The sequence below is a fragment of the Nothoprocta perdicaria genome, unplaced genomic scaffold, assembly GCF_003342845.1.
Source record: "Nothoprocta perdicaria isolate Ctin4 unplaced genomic scaffold, notPer1 scaffold_374, whole genome shotgun sequence".
Classification (NCBI taxonomy): Eukaryota; Metazoa; Chordata; class Aves; order Tinamiformes; family Tinamidae; genus Nothoprocta; species Nothoprocta perdicaria.
Window position 1 is genome coordinate 432,212 of NW_020455615.1, and position 24,644 is coordinate 456,855.

The window sequence follows — 24,644 nt, forward strand, 5'->3', positions numbered from 1 at the left end:
AAATTTGGCATTAAGAAATAATACCCCAATTGCTTGGGGGTTGTATGGGCATAGCTTTCATCATGGTAGGGCATGTGTGGGGAAGTGCACATTGCAGAGTACTTCCAAAAGYTTCTGGGAATCAGTTGCTGTTCTGGGAGGAATAGGTACATATATGGATATATGTCTACATGTCACACAAAGCTGGTCACTCAGGTGCCACATAAAGTCTTTGTCATACTATTTGGATCCGACTGATTCCCAAACAGAGCAGAGTGCAAGCAGCAGTGTAGACACATGCAGGATGTTAGACAGTACAAAGGTGGACCTGGCAGCAGTCTCAGAAGATCTGGCTCAGATCCAGTCCACCTAAATTTAGTATTGATCTATTCACTTGAAATATCTCTATCTGCTACAAAAGAAACCTGGGACACCTCAAATTCAAATTCAGTTATGTCCCAGCTATTAGTTTTTTTGAATCCTGTCTTTATCTCAGAACAGCTAAATAAAATGGCTGTATGGATGAAGATACATAGATGGAATATACATTTTGTGTAAAAGAAGAGATGTGCTAGGAAGAAAAACACAACAAATTGCTGAAGAAATACCAGGCAGAAAGAGCAGCAGTGTCACACAAGGCAGTTGCTCCAGTTGGACACATACTGAGAAGGTTGATCAAATGTCTCTTAGTTTTCAAAGAGATTGAGAATTTGGAATACTTGATTGAGAGACAAGGTGCTTTTTTACAGTCCATTCAAAGGTGGTGATACATATACCATTATTAAACACAGTACATATTCTTAGGTGCAAACATATTTCTTGCAAAAAAAAAAAAAAAAAGATTTTTTTTATACATCAATTCCGCTGTGGAAGATATCAGTTATAACTAAATGCTTTAAAAAATATAAGACTTAAATGTAACTGAGATGCTTACATGTAAAAATAACCATTCATCTGCTGCTTAATCTTGGCTTGTTCCTAACCACTGTATCTCTCTCTTCAGCTCTCCATTTTCCCCTTACCTGGAGTAGTACTCTTGTAGAGACAAGGCCAAGTGTCTTGAACTTCTAAGCTTAAGTGGAATCAGAAAGTGACTAGGATCTCTGAAAGCATCTATACATTTTACTGGAGCACAAAGTTCCTTGAGCAAGCAGTCTTTAAAAAAACCACAATGACTGTAGTTCCTATATTAATCAACTGTTTATTAGTCAACTACTATATTAGTTACTCAGAAAGGGACAAACTTGTGTGTAATTGATTCTTCAGCCTGAGAAAATTCAAATTACTGGTTCAACTACTGGTTTTGTGTGCAGTTCTGGGGTCCCCAGTATATTCTTCTAGAAGCTTCTAGAGAGGGTCCAGTGGAGAGCGACAAGGATGATTAAGGGACTGGAACATCTCTCGCATGAGAAAAGACTAAGCGAGCTGGGCCTGCTTAGCCTGGGGAAGAGAAGGGAGGAAGAGGACAAGCTCTTCTCAGTGGTGGCCAGTGACAGGACATGGAGAAATGGATATAAGTTGAMACACAGGAAGTTCCATCTCCAGGTGAGGAGAAACTTCTTTCCTGTGAAGGTGACAGGGCCCTGGAACAGGCTGCCCAGGGAGGTTGTGGAGTCTCCTTYTCTGGAGCTCTTCAAAACCCGCCTTCATGTGACTCTGTGCCACATGCTCTATGTGTCCCTGCTTGAGCAGGAAGGTTGGACTAGATGATCTCGAGAGGCCCCTTCCAACCTTGAACATTCTGTGATTCTGTGAAATGAATGTCCTGAGCACTGAGCTTTCATTCAGGACAGATGTAGGAAAGTGCAAGTAGAGTTAAAGGTGAGAGGAGACTTTTCCTGTTGGAGCTGTCCATGAAGCCCTGAATTTCTAAGTAAGATATGACTTCYAGCACCACAATTACAGAAGAATTACACCATGCCCTTCTCCCATGAATGCCTTTAAAACTCTGGATAAACTTTTCAAAGACCCAAATGATTACTCTAGACTTTATGCTACAGATTAGCATAAAATCTAATCTTTTTTCCCTTCTCCCTAATTTAATTCCATTAACTTAAGTGAAGTATGTACATGAATTTGATGGGCTACTGCAAGTTTTATTACCTTACAATGGCATCGACTACATGCTATATGATAAATCTGAAGAGGAGAAAAAATGCTATTAAGGAGCAGCAAATAATACTGAGTGYGGGAAAAAAACAGTCTTGCTTTAAGACAGAGTGACATCTCAGACTCCAGGGGAAATGGACCTTTTAAGATCAGTTAGATGGGAAATCACCGTATGGAAAAAATTACTCTAAATAACCACAGAATTATATAATTTAGGTTGAAAAGGATCTGCAGTACAACTCCTTATCCYTCAAATCAATACTAACTTCAAGATGCTCAAATATAGTCCAGTTGTGTTTTGAAAATTTTAGAGGATATATATTCCACTGCTTCTCTGAGCAGCCTCTTCTACTGCTTAACTATTCTCTGGTGAACAGTGTTTTTTAATGTATCTCTCCTGTTCTGGAATTTCCTTCACTTGTAACCACAGCTTCTGGTTACAAGCTTCTATAACTGCACTTCTGTGGACAGTTTGTCTCTATCCTCTTTAAAAACCCTCTTTAGTCAGTGGATGACTGCAATTAAATCCTCCCTTCTCCTCCTTGTCTCCAGACTGTACAAATTAAAAAAAAAGAGAATGGTCATTTTGGTATGTTGAAAAATAATCAATGAAAATATACATTTCTTAGACAAATGTATATACATGTTGATTCTGGGGGAATGAAGGTGTTTTTTTTCCAGAGCAGCACTAACATTTCTTTGATTTCACCTCAGCTTAGAGTTGCATTTTATCMATGTTTCTGTTCATATATTAGCTTAGACTGTTCCTGACCTTTCCTTTGATTTGTCTGTTTCTATATAATCACACACATCATATTACATACTTCATATTACAACTCATCTACTACTAAGAGATCCTCTCTAAATTCATAGCAGAAGATAGAAGTATTTTCTCCAGTATCAGAAAGATGAGATTTCAGGATCTCATCCTCAAAAGCAGCACTGGAAATTACAGTCAATTCTTTGTCTGAARAAAAGACAAGACTTTTAGATCAGATTGGCTCATATAGATAGTCAGGTCTGGATTTTGATACCAATTTCTTGAGAAATCTGAAAGACAAATTTCCATTAAATTCACAAATGYAAATTTTCATTTTGTGTTATTTTAGGCACTGTGTCATATTTGACTTTCAGTCCCTGTTCAGAAAGATGTGGACCTTCGGCTTACTCCATGGTATGTCTTTCAGCTCACTGTAATCATCTTAGATACACTGAGCATTCAGCACTGGATATCTGCTCCAATGATTAAATCAAGTTTCAGGCTCCACTAACTTTGTTGAGCACATGGCCTACCGAGAAAATGGAAGTCTAGTTGTAAACAATGGAATTTACCTGCAGATTAAGACATGTTTTAAGACATGTTTAACACATGCAGATTGAGTGTTTACACTCAATGTAGATAAGTGTTTACAAGCAGAAATTTAATTTTGTGTTAAGTTTATATTTCCAATGGAGATTAGGGCCTTAGTCCATTTAGAAGYTTACCTAATGTAATTTTTGAGTATTTGAGCAGTTTGTGTCATCACTAGGTGCACATCTAGAAATATGCTACTCTTCAATAAATCTTGTGAAATACCTAATTATTCTATACTGCTGTCTTATCTCTGTTAAGACCAGACCACAGATATTTCAATAAACGAAGCCGAAAGAACTATTCGACTCATTGCAAATTGGACATCTATACTCACAGGCTTTCTTGGGAGAATCTCACCATTAAAGTTAGATGAATTGAAACTTGCTAGTTATGTCATGAATACARACCAAATGGCATTTCTTGGTACTGGCCACAGAGCACTTCATGTGCACAAAACTGTGCTGTGCATTATTAAGGTACCTTCCTAATCCTTCTGGATAATATTTTGCATAGAATCTACTTCATAGAGTTTTACTCTTTCAGATATAACAGTATAGCTCTTTTTTACATTTTTTCYTGCTCTTTTTAGTCCAAGCAGAAAGCTTGTTTTTTTTAAAAAAAATATATACTGACCTGTATTTCCCTATTTCAAGTGAGACGCCTTTTCTATCCCTGCCGTGTGTTCTTTTGCATGCACCCTCTTTTGAGAATGTTTGCTCTTTTTAAACCCAAACAGGGTACTTCCACTTCTAGTTCCAATGCAAATTCCCATATATAGACTCTTTTATTTCATGCTTCTTCCCTGTATCAGAGTATTGACTCAGAATTTTTGGGTGAAATGATGTATAATATGCAATGTCCGATTTAATACATATTCTGTTTTAGTGAGGATGAGTTTTCCTCTTACCACAGTAAGTCTAGAGCCTCAAGAATTTATCTTCTATTAAAYGTTTTTCTTACAGCAGTGTTATTGCCATTGCTTCTGGAAAGACATTGGTTTGTACATCCATATCAATAGCCTGTGTCCTGTTTGATGTTTATGGTGTTATAGTTATGCAAATCAGTGTTGCCCATTATTTCTCCAGAGATTTCTGCTGAACTAGAAGAGATATCATCAACTCTTGTACATGCAGTTCATCTTTTACTGATGCCTGAAAACTCATGCTATGAAATATAATCCTTTCCCATCCAGTTCTGTCTTCTGTGTTCCCTTTGGGGACTTTGAAGGGCTCTGTTTTTCTAGGGAAGGAGATGCAAAGTTTTTTAGATTAAAGCATCACTTTAAAAGTGATCCTAAGGTGAGCAGTTTAGATGTTTATCTTTTTAATATGTATGTTTGGCTGAGACAAATCACATTCTACATATCTTGCTGAAATTAATAGAGAGCATCTCTATAGGAATATCTCCATAGGATAATTCAGTTTACCTGTTCTGGACGTTCTTTTAGGATGATTTCAGTGGCTCTTTGGAGTGAATCCCACTGATATCCTCAGAAATAATTTCAAAAAATAACTAGAAGTCATAGTCAGAGAAACTTATGTCCTCTGTTTGTCTACAGTTTCTTTGGTACAATACTGATRTAGCCATTACCAAGTGCTATATAGATGGGTTTACTGTACAAAAATCTGCATGATGTAGATGTAAATTCAGTGCTTTCATAAATAAATAATTAGATTGAGAACTCTGCAACGTAACTGCACAATTATAGCATCTGTCCTTAACGATAAATCTGTATCTCTTCTGCATACATGGAGTTCTCTATCCCAGTATGTTTGTAATGCAGCTGTAATGAGGTGTGTGTGTCAGAACGTCAAATGCTCTTGCTCAAAATAAAACCCAAGCAGCACATCAACATCAGCATATTTGATAAATAGAGAATAGTTCCTAGTATTATTAACCCCTCATGTAAGAATAGAAAAAAAAAAAAAAAAAAAAAAAAGAAAGCAGATGATTTCTGCTAAAGGATATTAGAAACACATTTTGCCCAAAAAGGAATCTTTTAAATATTCAAGATGTCTGTATTTCACATTTTTCTGTAGCAATTATTATATTTGCTCTGGGCAAGTGACTAGCTGAGAGTAACTACTGAAGTATACTATGTATCTATACATCCAACTTGAGTGATGACTGTGGCATCTATGACTGGAGCTGTTAACATCTTAGTCATGTCACTCCTCTTGGTGTGAAATTGAAAAAGAAAAAAAGAAAAAGAAGCTAAAATAAATCTGAATATCACAAAATATACACATAATATTTTTTAAATCTTAATGAAGACATAAATCTCTACACAAGAACATGAAGTTATTTAAGATAAAAAAAAAAAAAAGCTGAATGTGTTATATGCCATACACAGTGATTGCAGATATTAAAATTGAGTGTTTTATAATTGTTCGGGGGTTCCACTGGAGATGATTCACCAGTATTGTTCACACAAAATATAGCTGTTTAGCAATAGTCAAAAGTTYCCAGAAATGTAAGGTAATCTGTGAATGTTTATCAATTATTTTACTGCCATAGGGAATGTGTAATCACAGCTTACATTATTCTGATCTCTTCAGAAAAAGTCCAAAAATATCTTGCAAAAACAATGTTGGTCTGTTTGCATTCTTGGTTAATTACTATATTCACTTGCGTAGCAACAAAATTAACCATCAGACTGACAAATTCTAACAATGCAAACGAGCTGAAGATCTGCCAACAATCTTCCAGTAAATCTCAAACAGAATTCCAATATCCAAAGTCTGTTTACTTAGAAAAGAGTCAGATTTTAAAATCACTTTTTTTGTAACATATCTTAACCACAATTATTTTACACAATCAAAACTGTATATAATTAGCTAGCATTTCTTAAACTCTTTTCCAAGCAAAGCTATGTAGCATATAATTTTTTTTTTTTTTTAAGTAAATACGGCTTTAATTGACGTTTAGTTAGAAATATTGGAAAGACTAGATTTGGCTAACTCTTCATAAGAAGACAAAGTTTCTATTATCTTGCTGCTTATTTTCATTCACCGAATTAAGATATCAACCCAAGTAACACTGAGTCATTGAAAAACATGTCAGACTCTGGCCTAGAAATGAAGAATGWACAGGAAGGAGAAACACAAATGAAATTATAATGCAACTGTATGTTTAGCAAATATTTTGCTGCCAAAACAAATTGACCAGCAATAGTATGTTGATCCCAATTCTCAGCTGGCTTGCTTCTGCTGAGTTCCTAACAGACTAGTGTAATACATATATTTACAGTGCAAATGTTGGCATGAACAAATATGAATTATGCTCTGGCAGAAAATAAATGTTAGCTGAGAAATTGACCTGTTTTTTGTGTGTCACATTAGGATAAAAAAAAATGAACCATTTTAAAAAATTTCTTTTAAAATGAATTTGTAAATCCTCTCAAGTTGACCTCTCTTTTACAAAATAAGGTCATTAGTAAATGGAAAAGTACATACTCCTGAAAGCTCTTTCAAAAAGGTAGGCTATTTTCTCTGCTTGTATTACCACAATTTGTTTTAGTTCCAGCGGTATATTAAAAATACGATATTGATGAATTAATGTTACTAATATATCCTGTGAATATAAATTAAGTCCAGGGGTTTAATAGGCACCCATTTAAAAGTATTTTAAAATGTAGTTGCCTATATTTTCAGAGAACTCGGGATTGATAAATTAGAAGTCTGTTCACCACTATAAAGTCTATAAGAGGTCTTGTTTCTAGGAATCCTGACTACATTGACAGATAGGTATTCAAAAGAATCTTGAAGAAGTACATTAGGTCATTAGCTAGCACAGATGCTATCCCGGGCTACTTCAGAAAATGTTTGCCTTTGTGATTTACCTAACCTGGCAATTATCAAGCAGATGGGCTGAAGTCAATGCAACAGTTTATGAATTGTAAATTGCTACAAATGTAGGTTTAAACTCAACTGGTGCTTTCGCTTGTTGCAATGATAATTATTTTCAGGGAACTTTATTCCACTATATTTAGGCAGTGGAGATAAATGCAGTTCTATTACCAACTAGCTATTCRTAATCTTGTCTATCAATATTAAGCAATCTTATGCTGAACTTTCTTTTAAGCAGGTTATTTGCTAAACCTGAAGTGCCTATATATTAATTACTCATAATACAGATCTATAACTTCTGTCTATAACATCCATCTGTATTTTCAGCACATTAGAAAATGGCCATATATTTTAATAACTCATTCAACAAATTCAAGCTACACAAGGTCCAACACACATGTAGGTTAGTCCAAAATCATGCTGAGTCCACCTGATGTCCATCACTGTAAGTATCTTCAGTCAACAGCACACTTCATTGTAACATTATTGAGTGTCTTAATTTATTATCTTCTATTTAGGAATGATTGAAGGTATCTCATATGGAAATTTCTTAGTATTTTCTATGCCTATGTGATGTGATGTGGAGACACCACTTCAGAGAATGAAAGTCTGTATGCCAAGTAAAGTCTGGTGTTTAGGTCAAAATTATGCTGTGTCTACAAAAGATTAAAATAAGGAAGAAGAACAGCAGAACTGATGCTTCAGACACAAAATTTTAGCATCATCATAAAACATTTTTACTTCAAAAAAGTAAACAGGGCTACAGCACTTATTTTTGTGCTGTTAATCTGAGAATATTGTTTATTTAGCTTCGCTTAGTACAAATCTGTTCTGCTGAAATGCTAAATTGAGGTTTACAGAAGTGGCTGGGAAATTAGATGTCATTATCTTCAGGTCTTGCTCTTTCTGCTCTGCAAGTGCAACCATCTGCAAACAACAGCTCTCTAACAAAGACTTTGATGATGCACACAAACAAGATAGATTGAAAAGTTTGAATGAGTGGATTCTAATCTTTCCTCCCTCAGTAGATCATGAACTGTGTGATCTAATTTTAGCGTAAAGGAATCTTCAGATAGTGATAGCAAAATGAGTCATCCACGAAATCACCATATGGTAGTCCACTTATGCAGTTCTTTTTTTCCTTTTTTTTTTCCTTTTTCTTTCTTTTCTTTTTTTTTATTTTCTTTTTTCTTTCTTTCTTTTTTTAGAAGTCATTAAATACTAGAGCAATTGAGATGTCTCTACAAATCTACAAACACTGCACAAACTTGTGCAGTCTTGTGTCTGTTTTTGCTATAGTGGTGTGGTAAAAGATCTCAGCAGAATTACAGTGCTGTTACTGATTAGCTATCTAGTTACACAAGGATATAGGTTAGAGTAATACTATTAGATTATTACATCACAAGCACCAGTATGGCAGCCACTGTCCCCCCACCAGGCCCAGTAACCTAGTGTCTGGGCMACTCAGAGAGGCTGAACTCTCTCAAGCACACAACTGTTACTGCTCCAGAGAAAGATGTGCTAAGAGGCAGCGAGGTTTCCTGGCTGGGTATCAGCAGCTCTTACAAATGCAGAGTCCCAGGGCCATAGAAGGGAAATCTGGAGTACATTTTGGTTACCCTACTTCCTGCTCCAAGGACAATTTATATGTATAAATTACCTAGTTATTGTTTAATATAAAAGAATCCCCTGCAGGCCATGCTTTCAAGAAAAGATTAGCTGCCAGGGTTAAGCCTGCTCTGCTCTTGGATGGAGTTACTCAGAGTCCTTAAATGAAATGATACAGTTTCTAKATCGCAGATGAGCTTATGCCTGAAATAACTTATAGCTGTTCAGATATASTAAGATGAGATGAGATGAATATGTAGAACTTTTGGATGTTAAGGGAAATCTAAAAAGAGAAGTGTCTCTTCTTCAAGTCTCTCCAAATTGAGGATAGAGCTGCATAGAGATTTTCAGGTGAACAGTTTGGCACCAGACACCTAAATTTGATTTAAATCTCACTTTGGGCATAGCATTCATTATTTATCTTTCCAGTGGTGTTAATAATGTATCTCATTAGTTATCTAGAAGCTATTCCTTCCAATATTTTCCAGCACTTGAGAATAAGGAGACACTTAGAAAACATTTTGGCATTTTCCACCATAGGACAACATTCCATTAGGCACATAGGCACATGWCCATTATTTATCTGTATCTTTTTCTCAGTAGTATAAATACTTTTTTCTCCATACAATGTTAATAAATATACTAATATAAMAATTATAGTATAATAATTATGTAGGCAGTTTATTTTATCCCATCTTTCAGTACATCATGGACACATGACTATAGCATAAGTTTATCATTTATGACTTACTGTAACTTCATGAAGTTTTTTTTAATATATGGAGTTCTTAGGGATAGTTCTGCATTGTTTTCTCTTTCATATAATAAATTTACTGTGGTAGGTTTATAATTAAGATAGGAAAAATTGTCAAATTTGTGAATTTCATTGATACTTGAGGTGGAGGAAGCAGTTTATTTTGATCCATATTAGTACATTTAGCAACTTTGGAAGACCAAGTTGTATATCCATCAGAGAAGTGTTGTGTTTCATATAATAAKTTTTTTTGTTTTCATAAGTTACCATCCTCATCATTCATAAATATAAAATTGAACATTGATCACTGTTGCTATCTGTCATAAATGACTAACAGTTGAAAGATAAGCTTAATTTGTCTGATAAATAAAACATTTTGTTAGACGCAGCTGAATCCAATGGGCTTTGGTTCTTCCTTCTAATCCCCTTGCTAGAAATCCTCCTAGTTCAGTGCTCCAGGGACAGGATGCTGGGGTTCCTTATCCTATGGTTTACCCACAGCTGGGCTGAGCACTTTTTCTCCACACATGTAAAAATGCACAACAAATGCACACAATACACAGTCACAACACACAGACTGATATGGACAGAACACCTGAAAYATAAACACAACTTACATAAACATGGACACAGTTGGCCTAGTCCTGTTCCCATCTTCAATAGATCAGTGCTAAAGCATGCTAGTGGAGCATACACTTACTTTCACTATCATGACTTATTTATGGATCTCTTGAATGATCCTGTGGACTAGAAGTCTGTCCAGTCCACATATGGACTGGAGGGCCTTGTCTGGGTTTTGAATTTTTGCAGATACTGGTCTCATCCTACATGAATCTCCTCCAACTGCTGGCTCCCTGATCTCTAGGCCCCTCAGTTTTGCAGCTTCTCATATTGCTGGCTGGCCCTCAAACCTCTTACCCTATTTGCCAGCTAGTCTGTTTTGATGTTCACTAGTGTTCACCCAGGCTCAGAATAGGGAACACACTTGCACAGAAGATAAGATACAATAGAAGTATAAAGAATAGATTACAGTAATCAAGTGCAGGGTTCAGCTTTCTCTTTCCACTCATCCAGCCCCTTGTATCCTGTTTTCCCTCTGATTTCCTGTACTTGTGCCTATCCAGCTCACCTTGAGGTCTGGAGGACCTCTGGAGGAAAGGAGGGCCCTTTCCCCACCTTTGGTCCTTGCCCTGTACATCCRGTAAGTTTCACACAGTCTCCAAATTCTCTTCACCCAGAATCCACAATAAACTCCCTATCCATTCAAGTATTAAACTCTTATGCCTGGATGGCATCCAGGAGAGAATCTTTGAGTCATTTTGGTTTCACATGAAAGACAATGGCCTAATCATCCTCTCATGATCTTACGAACAGCCAATTCAGTATGCTTCATTTTCACGTACTAGCTTATTATGGCTTCTCTGCCTATTATCATTGACCTAATGGTTGAAACGTTGTGCTTAATTTAATTAACCTTTAGTCAGATAACTTAACTTTTTTCCTGTTGCTTAGTGAATTTCTACAAGACTTTAGGAACAGGGAAGTTTGCTTTTACCCTTTTTTTTTTTTTTTCAATTCTAAAGAGTATGTAGAATTTCTATCATCTCTCCTGTGTTGCCATGCTAAGGCTAATTCCACTGCACTGAAGCTGAAGCTGCACTACTGTTGAAACAAACAGGCACTCATGGTAATAGTTCAATTGCAAATGTAGAGCTGCTTAGCCTCATTGATCAAGCTGTGCTGTGTATCCTAAGTAGCACCATTTATTCACCACTGAGATCTTTACGCTTCTGTTTCTGTCTTCCCTTGGACAAATATTTTCAGTTCTTCCACTTTGCATACAGTAATTAAATTATGTATGAACAATATGAACAAGCTTTTTCTTTTTTTCTTTTCTTTCTTTTTTTTTTTTTTTTTTACAGCTGCCAACTAGGTTGTCTCTAAATGCAGACAATTGATTGATGCCTATACTGTACTTTATTTAGCTTTTGACACTGTTTGAGGGGGATTAACCTGGCAGTGTGAAAAGCCAGGTCTAGGATTTTGGTTATCTGTACTGTTACACTGTGTAGCCCCAAGTTCTTACTCAGCTACAGAAACACTGGGTATTTAAGAACTTCCTTTAAAACATATTGACAAGGTAGAGTGACACAGACATGAGACCCTCAAGCTGATGCAGGATGGTAGTCCTTTCTGCACTACATTAATCTTCTAGTTCTCTAGGTACCTGCTCATGTAGGAATGTATTTCAAGGCTMAATAGAGAAATGTAAGATCATTACRTGGAAATCTTCATACTAGATACTTCCTAYGATTTAGTATTGTGCAAACCTAATTTGTGACATTAATTTAATTGATATTAAACATATAAAGTGGCTATCAGATAAATTTTGAAGGACATGTTGAAGATGTTGAAGATGTTGAAGTGAGAGCTTTTTTTTTTTTTTTTTTGATAGTCATATTCTGATCTTTGTTACTTCAGTGGACTTCTGATATGATTCTATTCACTTCCAATCTGCCAATCTACCAAAACAAGTAACAAACTTAGTAAGATTTCAAGAATTTGATTCTCTAAAACAGGATTGGTGTTTTTGTTAGATCCCTGGGAGGAAAAGAAGAAAAACTCTTGAAAACTCTTAGTTAGGTATAGCTAAAGTACTCCCTTATGCAAGCAATATATTTTTGTGCAGGAACTAATTCACTTCATGAACTGACATATAGAAAGATACAATCTTATTCTCACTTATCTAATCTAATAATAATCTAATATCTTATCTAAGATCATTTAGAAACCACCATTAATAAAATACTACACCAACGGATGGAAAGGCCATTTACTGAGCGAGACAAGGAAAAAACTAAGAAATATAAGAAAATGATGTGAAAACATAAGGAGGAAATTAATTGTCACCTTTTCTCTCAAAAGCTGCCAAATATCCAACTTGATTTCTAAGTTTGTTGACTCTTGAGAACTTCTGAATGGTTATTTTTTGTCTGTAGTTCACATTGCAAATAAAAACTGTTTATTATATCCTTAACTGTATGTTAACCCTCATGTGACAAAGGTAAATATGCAATTAAAGCTGCTGTCAGGATTTTTCTTAGTCTCATCTTTGTAATAATAGAATTTTATGGTTTCAAAGCCATGTAGATCTGTCTGAATCTTCATATCTTCTTTGTGAGGCAAGAATTATGATCCTGATATCACTGATAAGATACTTGAGAAGGATTCTGACTCACTTGAGGCCCAGATTCTGCTTTTATGTTTTTTAAGCTGTGACATATTTTCTTGATATATGGTATTTAATGGCATGATTGAGGATAGGATCTGGCACATGAGTCATTGATAAGGCTGGGAGTAGCATGCACACTTCTTGTTCTGACTCCTCTTCTACTCAGCATTACACTAATTTCATTCTACATATCCCAAAGTCTAACAAACAAAACATTGCAATACAGCATCACTACTTCTCTTCACCTAGTGAATGCTCAACCATGACAATGAAAAATATGGTGGTGTAGTACAATTTGCATGGATTTAAAAAACAAAAACAAAGAAAAAAAAAGAGTGTTCAGAAGATTAAAAAAAAAAAGTTTAGATTCTTTAGGCAATTAAGCAGCCTCAGTCAACAAAAGCACAAGTGCACCTGGCAAATCTGTGTTGTTCTTAGTTTTATTCTACTTAAGCACAGTGCACACAGCTGCATTGGACTTTTGGCTTTAACCATTAAAGCCTTGAGTGCGTCAGCCTTTCGTGGCTCTTTGCACCTTGGCAAATCTCTAGTACAGGAGCTTGCTTCTCTTCAGCACCTGTGCTTTGAACAAGCCAAAAGAGGGGACAGACTCAGCAAAAAAAAAAAAGACTGCCCTGCAGGTTTTTGCTTGTACTCATGACATTTACAGAGTATTCCGTTTAGTATTCATTCTAATATTAAAATAAAAAAAACTCCCCTAAAAGTGTCATGTCATTGCTTGACAGATATATGCATCGCCAATAGATAAGAATATGTCTAGATGAGTAGATTTGAAATACATCTTTCAAATATTTTAATAGCCTATTGATTTTTCCACACTAACTTATACCTGAAAAGAGAAGGTGAAAAGTATGTTTTTTTTTTTTTTTTTTTCAAGGGACTAGAAACCACGCTAGACTTTGCTTTCTTAGCAGAATTTAGAAGCAACCCAGTGTCTTCAAATATCTTGCATTTCTGTTACCCTTGAAGTGTATCCTCTAAAGTTACCATGACAGAAAAATGTGGTTTCAGCTTTTATGTCATGGTAACTGTTTAATATGTTTTCTTCCTTCCCCCAACAGGCTTATATTTGTATTCCTTGTTCTAGAAACGTGTTGCTGTGGATCTCTCTTTGAGGGATCTGCTTCTCTCTGTCATAATGAAAAAAGTCAGATTCCACATTCAGCAAAAAAAGCTGACAATTGTCATCAGGTCTTTGGCACGGTGCCAGAGCAATTCTGCTTCACTAACATACAAATACATACATTATTTCCCAGTGCCTCATCAGCTGGATCACACACCGCATACAAATTAATAGAAGATGCCAATCAACACCAGATTTGTGGTTCCCCGTGTTGCCATTCTTGTTTCCCCTCTGCTCTTAGTGGGTTTTCATGTCCAATAATATGTGCACCCACACTTTGCCTCATTCCCTGCACATGAATGAATAATGAAGGCATTTCTATTTTTGAATCTGGCAGCTCTGCTTTGCACTGGCTCCTGTGTAAAAGTTTCATGGGAAAACTGAATAGTGGCCCTTTAAGTCATTTTTTTATGAATATGGTTCTATCTGTTCMATGCATAACTAGCCCATCCTTTTGAACAAAAAATATATTTATTTATGCACAGGCAGCACACCCAGTTGATTAAGTATTTCCCCAAATCTATTACCATGAATTATATTTAAATTCATATCATTTTTTCCTTCTCTTCAAGGTAACACAGTACAGTCTGTGAATGCATAAAAGAAAGACATTAAACCATCTTACTCAGCAACTATTCAGAGAAAAAAGGCTCAGTTAGTCTCATTCTTTTTAAGCATTTCTATGTAACCATTGTTTGTTAAAAATGATAAAAAGTAGCTGACCTAAATTTTGTTTTATTCTGAAAATATAAATCTTCTTCTATATTTTAAGGTGGTAGGAAGGTACATGAAAAAATATATATTTGCATTATTCCCTTGAATACCCTTCTCTCATAGATATTTCACATTGTAGTCAATGGTACTTGTTCCAATTCTCAATAGTCTTATTGGAACTTATGGCCTTCGACTAACTGAGTGTCAATATGAACCACAGACTTCCTATAGCTATTCCCTAAGTGCCTTATGTGTACTCTCATTTGAAGATGGAGCTGTGAGGCAACACTTACCTGMAAAACTTCTGCAGTCCCATAGTCACAAAAATACTTATAACACAGCAGACCTGAAACCTGATGAGGCAGATTTTAACTTCTTGTTTTGATGAGGCTCTGGATTATTTATTAATTGGCTGCTTGTAAGGTATTGAACTTGTAAAATTCTCATGGAAGCTAGAAGGAAACCTTCACTTCTGAACCTCAGCTTAATATAGAAGGTAAAGGATTATTTAAGGCCGTAACTTTGGTACAGGTATGGAGTCAATACAATCCTTACAATCAAAGCAAGAGTTACAGAGATTTATTCATATCTATTCCATATTAACCATTAAAGTAGGTCCCATGCAACACCTTTCTTGTCATTTCTGAATGTGTGAAGTCCATTCTTTTCAAACTAGTTCTGAGTGTCTGCAGAGTGAACCAGAATTGCCTTAAAAATAGAGAGAACTACTGTTCTTATTGCAAACAAGACCTTGAAGGTGACCCCCCGGAAACACAATCACTCTAGGAGCAGCCAGTTCAAACATCATAAAAAGCCAATGCCCATTTTCAGCTGTGAAAAATTAAGTTTTTAAGTACCTGAGGAAAACAACTTTCCTCAGGAACTGTTCAGGGAAAAACAGCAACTAAAGAGATCCTCATTTATGACAACAGTTCAAGATGGAACATATTTAAATTGTCCGCACAGCCAATTTGCAGTCCTGGAGCTATACAAAATTATTCAACCCTTTTATCTTTAATTCTTTATCTCAAAGCCTTGCCTATTCTATTTTGAAATTATTTTTACATCTAGGAAGGAAAGAAAGCTTGTTGGGCTGAATCACTAGCTCAGATGATTGCTGAATGTAAATTTTCAATGTATATTTTTCTGATGCATGCTGCCCTAGCCATTTCCTGGAACTGTAGCTGGAAACAGCTCTTTTATTGCTCATTTCTCACTGCTAAAACTCAATGAAATTCAATTATCACAAAAACAGTCAGTAGGCTTCAATTTTGCGTGTCCTGTTACTTTTTAAATTTGGAGTGTCTCCCGATTGCTGTCACAGCTATTGCATTGTCTAAATCAATTGCCATGGCATGCTCACTAAATTGAGAAATGTTGTTGTGAATGCATAAGAGGTCTCAAGTATCAACAGAACCAGATACAAACAGGGAGAAAATAAAAGGTAGGGGAATTTTTCATCTGCTACAGAACTTTATTCCTTTGTCTGATTTCCTTTGAGGATTCACCAAGGGACAAATAATACTTCACCCTTTCTGCCTGCATGTTTGTTTCAAAACTTCTTAAGCAGACAAAAGTACTACTAAAGCAGTGATTCAAAGATGGATGGTTACAAGTGGAAATTTTATGGCTTCAGGCCTGCAAATTCATTTCCAAACTCAAATATTGAACTTTATTCCAGAGTGTATTTACAGAGATATGTACTTAAGGTCAGATTGTGCCTGGCATATGCAGGTCTATATGGAATACAAAAAGTACAAGAAATTGGACATGTGCTTAGGGACTGTTTCCACTCTATTAAAAGGTTTGGAGAGCTGGTCAGAAAAACTATTCTTCCAATAACACTTCATCTGAAAGAAGGGTGAACTGTTCACCTCACCAAAGACATCATCTTTTGGCCTGGCAGCCATAGAAGTCTTTTCTGTGCCTCTCTGTTGATCTGAGCAATGTCCTGAGAAGGCACAAACTACCTGTCTGGAGAGTCACAAGCCATTGCTGCTGTTTGTCAGTTTTGAGGGCATGTGAGTGATTCCAAAAAGAAGCCCTGAGCAACCAGAAGTCATTTTCCAGAAGTAACCAGAAGTAATACACACATATGACTGACTGTCACACAGCAAGTGAAAAATATACACAGACTTGAGTAACTGAATGTTTTAAAAAGACAGAGGATAAGGACCTCCTATGCATTGGAGAGAAACATCCTCAGCTTCTTTCGTACAGCCTGGGGGAGAAGTAAGCACGCTTCCTCTCATTTGAGTGTAGAAACACAGGATAGATCAAATGAATCCACAGAGTGCTTATTCCTCTCCATTGACTATAAAGGGCAACTGCTGAAATGGCTCAGAAGAAAACCAGAAAGGTGCAATGACCATGCACAGATGAAACAACAATAAAGAAAAAAATGCACAGATATGATTGAAAATCTTGCTGTAATGAAATTATGTTGAATTACTCCTCAAAATGTCAATATTATAATCTCTCCCTCTGCTTGTCTGAAACGTTATGGTTATCACTTTTCAGATTTTAGCATCACATTTAAATATACAGATTGAAGACTGAGTACCATTAAGGCTGAGTCCTTAGTGCACTTAGTTCTCTATAAACAAATTCACACTCAGTTATACTTCCATTTCCAAAGAACATTGAATACTTGAGTATCCTCCTGTTCGTGAATTTTTAACTAAGAGTTAAATAATACTTTAAGCATCTCTGGTACCATCATGAGTTAGAGAACGGATTTGAGTAGGAGATGGAAGAGAAAAGAGACTGTTGTGTCATGCAGTTGCCTTTTGTCTTCTGTAAATTTGGTCATATAAATTCTCAAGTAAATCAGGTTAACCCTTGCTCAGTGTAATTTTATAGTCTATGTGCTGAGAGATGCACATGCTGAGTGTGTTCCGTTCCTGATATTTTCAGGGTTTAGCAGGGTTTTCAGCACAGTTGCAGCAGGCAGGAGCAGAAACAGTCAAAGAAACTAAGGKCAAGGACACAGTCTCCCTTACTTTGTCAACCAGAAGCCTTTAGGGCCACTGCCTTTAGGAGGAGCCTGCCTGATGTRAATTCAGAGGGACATAAGTAGGACTTGAAGAGGATAGGCAGGGACAGGTATTGTAGCTGAGGAGGTGAAAGAGAAACATAGGACTAGGAACTGAGAGTGGGCAAAAGAACTGAGAGATGGAACCTGGTTTATGGAGATCAAACTGAAGCAGTATTTGAAAGAAAAGTTGGAGAGGAAGGTTAGAGTAGGAATGCTTAGGACAGAAGGATGCTAGGGGGAAATAAATAAAGCAGTAATGAGAAATAAGAAGAGCCAAAGTATCCTTTATGAAGGAAAATCTGGATTTCAGGTGTGCAAACTCTTGCCTCTTCAGACATCCACTTGGAGAAATCTCTAGAAGGAAGGGACTCCAAGAGAGCTGGTTAATATTCAAGGTCAGGATCAATGCATGCCTATGAGTAGGAAGTCAGACAAAGGGGGCAGGAGACTTGCATGGATGAGCAAGTTGCTACTGGCAAAGCTAAGATAGAAGAASGAAGTTTGTGGAAGCAGGGACAGACCACATAGGAGAAAAATAGGAACTTTGTCAGAGTATGTAGGGATGTGACAAGTAATGTCAAGGCCAATTTAGAATTAAATTTGTCAAGGGAAGTCAAGGACAACAAGAAGGTCTTCTTCAAATACATCAATAACAAAAGGACACCTAGGGAACATATAGACCATATTCCTCTATTGTACTATGAAACTTGAAATAGTCAAAGATCATTCTTCTCTTCTATCAAGTATCGCAATGGCAAATATCCCCCTTGCTTTTTTTCTTTCTTTCTTTTTTTTTTTTTTTTTCCTTATGGCCAAAGAGATCTTCTGTTTTTTACGGAGTTTGAAGAAGTGATATCTGCAGCAGATTTCATGAGGCTTATCATGCTAATGAAGATCTGCTATATGATAATATATGGCAAGTAATTAAAAAAATCTTAGGACATGGCATACACAAAGATTTTAGAAGAACTTCGTGCATTGCAAAGTCTTCTGGTGAGATTTTAGGAAATGCCAAGACTGAAATTGCCCAAGAAATTTTCAATTTTCTCTGTTGACAAGACTGTCTTCAATAATATGATTAGATATATATGCCTTTTTCTACAAGGCTCCTGTGCATTATAGTGTATTGGATAGATACTCTGGGATGGTTTAAGGTTGTTTACAGAAAGAAAATTATTTTCTGTAAGACTCCTCCCTCATTTTTACAGAAGATGAAATATCAGACTGTGGTAACTTCTGAATTAAACAGATGGTTGGGGAAGAGCAGATGTACCTCAAACCACATTAACTCTTCCAGGACAATTGTTTTCTATCCTTTATTCTGATATTGGTTCCTTTCTAAATCTGGAATATTCATGTAAACTGACAAACAAATGTTTGTACTAGACTGTAACAATACGACTTCCTGAAGCTAGGTACTCAAAAGTAGTTAAAAGTGTACCCTTAACACCTCTGTGTTTGTCTTCTCTGTTGCTAACATGTTGCTTTGTCATTTGTTCATACCTCAGTCACTCACTCCTACATTGCACTGCAGTGTAGGAGCACTCTGCAGAAATAAATTGTGATTCTTGGATGACTTTCAGGAAAGTGGAGAAAACAGCAGCCTTTTTCTGAGTTCCCCTAGTCCTTACACTGTGGCAGTTGCACCTGAGTTCACCAGCTATTCAGGATTATTTTGGGAAGGGAAATCTCAGGTAGGGAAGTTAAAACCCTGAGGTATCTCTGGAATGACACAAAAGAGACATTGTGTGGGGCAAGATCTGCCTAGCTGTTTTTGTACAATCCTGGCACACTAGTGTAAGTGAGTAGCCCATAAACTTTAGAGATTTTAGTAAGAATTTGCTGTGACTGCATAGGTTTTTAGCAGTAGTTTCTAAAGCCAGTGGTAAGCCCTGGGGTGGGGAATGAACTCTAAGCTATTTCTGTGAGCAATGTGAGTAAATAACCTTAGTGGGTGTCCATGTAATGCTTTGTGTAATCAACTGTGAAGAAGTTTCAAGCTTTGTCTCCCAGTCCTTCTAGTTTTATGGAGGCTCAGGTCTAGAACAATGTTTATAAAGCTTCCAAGCAATCACGCAGGGTGACAGATTTTCCCTGAGAGGCAGGTGGTGTAATGAGCATCACTAGTCTATCATCTCTCTGAGAGTCAAAAGGACAAGGATTCAGCAAAAATGTGCACTGCAGCACTTGTGGAGTTTAAAAAGACAGATACTTTATTTTTTGAGATGTTAAATGTATGAAATTTATAGGCATGAGTTTTTTTGAAGATTTTTTAAAGAACGAGAGATTATTTTTTGGTATGTGAATTTGTGCATTCCTCTTAAAACCACTCTGCAGAAAATCTGATAACTGTGTCTGTAAGCCTCAGATGCCGTATTGTGTATTTGTTTTGTGAACTGTAGTGAAGACAGTGACAGAGTTGGTGAGAGGTTAGTGAGTGTCAAAACAAGAAGTTTATTTCTGTTGAGATTGTAAGGGATTTTGCTAAAATCCTACAAATATATAAATTTGTAAAATAATCTAGTATTTGTCAGTACTTTGAATGAGGGAAGATGTATGTTAATTATGGGGCCTTTATATATTTAGCTGTTGGAGTCTAAATAGTAAAGTTGGTGTATTGGGAGAGTCCCCCATCAGTACTGCCAAGTGCACTGGGGCAGCAGCTGCACAAAATGCTCTCACTAATTGACATCATGCCATCCAGTCCAGGCCTTATGACTTTTTTTTTTAAACTCAGGTAAAGGTCTAGTGTCTATTACATTTGCTTGAGATTAAACTGTCCTTGTTTTCACCATACTTTCAAAGACTAAAACTTTATCCTTTACATATAAAAGTTACAACCATCTCTTTGCTAGCAGGTGCAAAAAGGACAGGGTCATTATTCTGAACTCAACCTCCTGCACCTGCCTTGGTGCAGAATACAGCTATTCTGGCTGCTGCTTACACAGCTGTGTGGAGGATATAGCACAGATGAGGCTATAGGATCCTTTCTGAGTACTAGAGTTCATCTGCCTTGGTGGGGACACACAGTATAAGAAAAGGAGCTTACCAAAAATGTACATATTTGGATAGACTTAAAAATACAACAAATAACCAGTTATCAAAATCTGTATCTGCTGTGCTACTGTTTTTCTATGTTTTAGATGGATTACGAGGAAAGACAAAGGAAAAAAGAAGTGAAGACGTTTTATTCCCTGTAGTTTTCTTAAACTGTGAAAACAACACCTTGGAATAACCACAGGTGGGTAGCAGATTAGTAATAATGTTGTTTACTTGGATTGCCATGCCTGTTTCTTCCATAGTGAYTGCAAATTGAATGCTGTATAATATAATCCTCCATTATTTAGATAAAGGTTTTTCACAGGTCAATTTTCCAGCAATCAAGATATAAGTGACCTTGAATGAGGACTAGGAGAGTTGGAGAGCCCTGAGCAAAGGATCTTATCTCAGAGGAGATGATTTCTCGGAAGTGTGCGGCAGCTGGGAGAACACCTAGTCCTTTTGTCTATCCAGTGGAGGATAGTTTAGAGGAATAAGGCCTCCTTTGTGAAGAAAAGAGAGCAGAGAACGGCTAAGCAGCAGCCTGAAGAGCGGCTCCAGTGTTAACTTCTTAACATTTTTTTTTTTTTTTTAATTCTTCTTTTTAAGGGTATCTGGGTAGGACAATTATGCACACTGCTCAGGTGTGAGAATTACCTCAGTTCACATTGCTTTTCTTTGTGGTTACATTTCTCACCTCCACAGTTAATAAGGTCCTAATAGGAGCTGTATTTTGAACCTTATTCCCCTTGGCGTGTAAATACCTGCCTTGCTACTCATTGGACAGATTCAAAATGCAAACGTTACTGCTTACAAGAGAGGTTTTCTAGAAGATTATACAAAATGTTCTCATGCATCCAAATTACATGAACTTGTAAGGTATGCTTGGAAAGAATTAATTTTATGAATGGAAGATAATGATATTTAAGTTGTGTATTATCCCAATGGCCTCTAATGTAACAAGGAAACTGCTGATTGATGTAACTTGTCCTGAAGCAAAACAACTCACTTATATAGGTGTTGTCTGGAGCTCAGCAAAGTCACAAATGATTCTAATGCTGAATATTTTGATTACAGTTCATTAAACTTTTTTTGGCATGAAAAGTACCAAAAAAAATCTATAACACTTTTTTACGGTGTACTTTTTCTGAAGCTTGCAGCAGATACATGTCTCTTGTAGTTATGTTTTGTCTGATGAAAATTTGATCTGTATCTGCTGTGTCAAGAGGTCAAGTCCCTTTTCTCTATCCACCTGATAGAGGCAATTATCAGTAGTGAGGCAATTATCAGCAAGACTGTTAACATCTTCAAAAGTTGATCAGTGTTTTCTCTGCTGCAGGGTCACTCAGCGATGCTTATTGAGATGCAAATTAAAAATTCTGAATGAGAAGTAAACATGGCTCTCTTGGGGCATTTGGAAGAGGTAAATTGGAAGAGGTAAATTTGGAAGAGTGATTTGTCTCTCTTGTTCTTGATGTGAAAATGTAAAGATTTGCATTTGTGATTAGTCCCACAATACTAACTGACTTCTCCCATCCTATCCAACATAGCGTCTTTCTGATAGATTTCCTCCATGGTGTCAGCTACTGAGCCTCATGATTTCTGACCCTGTGTATTTTGCCCTGACAAAAGAAGAACAAATCTTTTAATGAAACCAATTCTGCAGAGTATTCAGTAATCTAGAGATGACTGCTGCATCATGAGCTTCTCCTTCAGTGCTCCTTCTAACAAAGTTAATAATACTTAAGGACTCTACTGCAAACACCACTGGAAAAGCTTCATCAGAAGTCTGTTGCAAGATCTCATGCATGGTCAGAGAAACATTAAGGAAGGAAAGTATATCTTTTGTTGTTGGTACCTTGTTATGACAGGGAAATCTGGACCTCCTAGTCTGCCTCTTGAATTCTCTGGTTTCAGCTTTAAGCTCCAGAGAGTCCTGGGGAAGCTAATGAAAGGAAGGGTAGGAAAATATAAGCGAAAGCATGGTAACAGTCTATTCTGTAGCACTTAATTTACTCCTCTCAAGCACTAGGCAAGGATTGAAAGGCCAAGTCACAGGAAAGACCGTTATACTCTGAATGGTTCTCTGATCATCACATTTTAGTTTAGAAATCACTGTAGTATGAAGAGCAGTCAGTAAAAGACAATTCTAGTTTATAACCTCTCTTGTAAACTAGCAATATTACTTACTGAGACAGAATTTAGTCCTTGACATTCTCTGTCAAAAATAAAACATCATTTACATTAGGGTTTTTTTTKCATATCTTTTTCCTAGATTAGCTATCTTAACAGTGAACTAGGATGGCAATCAGACTGCCTGTGTATCTAAACTTAAGAGGAGTTCGTTCTTATGGGAAGTTCCTTTAGAGAATCTTAACAAATATTTAATTGAGAGTTGTTTGTGTACTAATACATCTTTTGATGCAAAACTATGTGTCTTCCTGGGAGTCAGAACTGGTTCTCAACAGCCAATAAAATGCAATGAGAAAAAAAAATACATATTCTGAGAATATAGCTTAAACACAAAACTTTCATTCCTAGACTGAAGAAAAATCTGACCTGGAAGCAATGTTGGTATAGCCCCACATTTCCTTTAACATATCCCCTGAAGTGCCATTGTACATTGGACTGTAGGCTCTATCTCTCCCCTAATTCTAGTCATATCCTTAATGTCTACAGCAACCTGAATGTGAGCCAACAATCTCAATTGCTCGTGCAGAGGAGGGAGAGGATTAGATGTAAGGTTAAGCACCAGGGTAGTGTTAGGCAAGAGAGAAAGTGCAGTGTCCCGTGCGCCTGCAAAGAGCATGCAGGAGGAAATGCAGGGCTACACCAGCATTGCTTCCAGCACAACTTTTTCCTTTGTGTCAGGAAAGTGGCTGGTGATTAAGGTTCAGGCTTAACTCTACAAACAGCTGACCATGACTTGCCATCTCTCCTGAGAAACTGTTATTCCCAAACTCCTTAAGAAAGACAGATAGGTTATTTTCCAGATATTTTTCATTCAAAGTTTCCGTTTCCTGGTCCAATCAACCTTAGGTTCACCATTGCATGAACTGCAGTAATTCTAAAGAGAGAAGCTCTTATTTATGTCAGTAGGTGTTCTTCCAAATAAGGGCTTTCAAAATATAATGGAGTATAGTATTCAGAAGTGCTATTGACCTTGTAAAGAGTTTGGGAGCATCTTTTCTTCTGCCTCAAAGAACTGGAGTTCAAAGGACCTGAAGATGACTCATCCACTGGGTTTAGCACAACTCTTTACCTGTGGACTGTCTCCAAACTCAGCTCCATCACAGATCCAGCCTTCAGAATGGATGCAAAAAACGTGCTGGGCAAGCAAATGGAGGGCAGGAATAAATCTTCCAAGTTGGAGTATTTGGATGAACAGCTTTTATTTTGGAGTGGATATTCCTTGCTATTGGCTTCCTAGGAACAATTCTGTGTAAAAGAACTCCTAAAATTCCCAGACAGGTTTCCCTGTTTTAGAGACAGATTTGTAAGATCAGAATAAAGTAGACTTCAGATGGGTCCTTTACTGATCAGGGCAGTTTCTGGTCTTGTAGGTAAAACTACTTTTGGGTCGTCTTTGGAACGCAGAGAACCTTTCCTTCACTGAGCTTTTGTTTTATTTTACTGGGCTTTTTATTTGTTTGTTTTGTTTTATTTTTGTCTGTAGAGAGAGTCTTTATCTTAGAAATATAGGGCTGGCTACTAAGTTTCTGTTTGGTAGATGATCAGCTTTAAGTAATCCAGAATGAGTCAGGAGATGGACTCTTTTTGCCATATCTTGTGAGATTTCTGGAATATTAGAAGAAATTAATGTCAG

The 24,644-nt window shown here is 36.7% G+C and overlaps 1 long non-coding RNA gene across 2 annotated transcripts; it reads left to right on the forward strand.

Annotated features, from left to right (window-relative positions):
* The first annotated feature begins 20,853 nt into the window (after positions 1-20,853).
* On the forward strand, positions 20,854-24,215 carry LOC112951859. Of its 2 annotated transcripts, none has more exons than XR_003250281.1 (4): positions 20,854-21,020; positions 21,144-21,697; positions 22,158-22,255; positions 22,369-24,215. It is a non-coding gene; the product is annotated as an uncharacterized LOC112951859 (long non-coding RNA). The 2 variants fall into 2 exon arrangements; XR_003250282.1 differs by having other exon boundaries at positions 21,144-21,462.
* The last annotated feature ends 429 nt before the right edge of the window (positions 24,216-24,644 follow it).